The sequence below is a fragment of the Penaeus monodon genome, chromosome 23 (assembly GCF_015228065.2).
Source record: "Penaeus monodon isolate SGIC_2016 chromosome 23, NSTDA_Pmon_1, whole genome shotgun sequence".
Classification (NCBI taxonomy): Eukaryota; Metazoa; Arthropoda; class Malacostraca; order Decapoda; family Penaeidae; genus Penaeus; species Penaeus monodon.
Genome location: NC_051408.1, coordinates 39,937,773 through 39,938,075, shown reverse-complemented (window position 1 = coordinate 39,938,075; position 303 = coordinate 39,937,773). Strand labels below are relative to the sequence as shown.

The 303-nt window shown below is 44.9% G+C and overlaps 1 protein-coding gene across 2 annotated transcripts in view; it reads left to right on the top strand.

The window, feature by feature from the left end:
• Window positions 1-303, top strand: part of LOC119588053 (glycine-rich cell wall structural protein 1-like) — a 29,023-nt gene that overhangs the window by 27,336 nt on the left and 1,384 nt on the right. The gene's annotated exons all lie outside the window — the stretch shown is intronic.

The following is a 303-nucleotide window of genomic DNA, read 5'->3' as shown; positions in this document are numbered from 1 at the left end:
CATAACATTAGTAAAATAAAGCAAGGCTTACGGTCCTCATCGCTGAGGCTTCTTCGAAGGTACTCGGTTTTCCCTCAATGAAGCTGCAGTGTCAACGGCATCTTGCTCTGCTCTTCCTAGAAACCAAATGACTTTTTTCTGCAATGTCTGACAGCTGGATGTTGCATTAACTGGCAACTGCAACATCCCTGAAAGAAAATCAAGTATAAATAGTCATACGATCCAGTGTGGGCATCAGCTCTTGAGCAAGGAGAACTGAGTATCATGAAGAACCATCGGTCTCTGGTAGGTGTAACGGTGCCC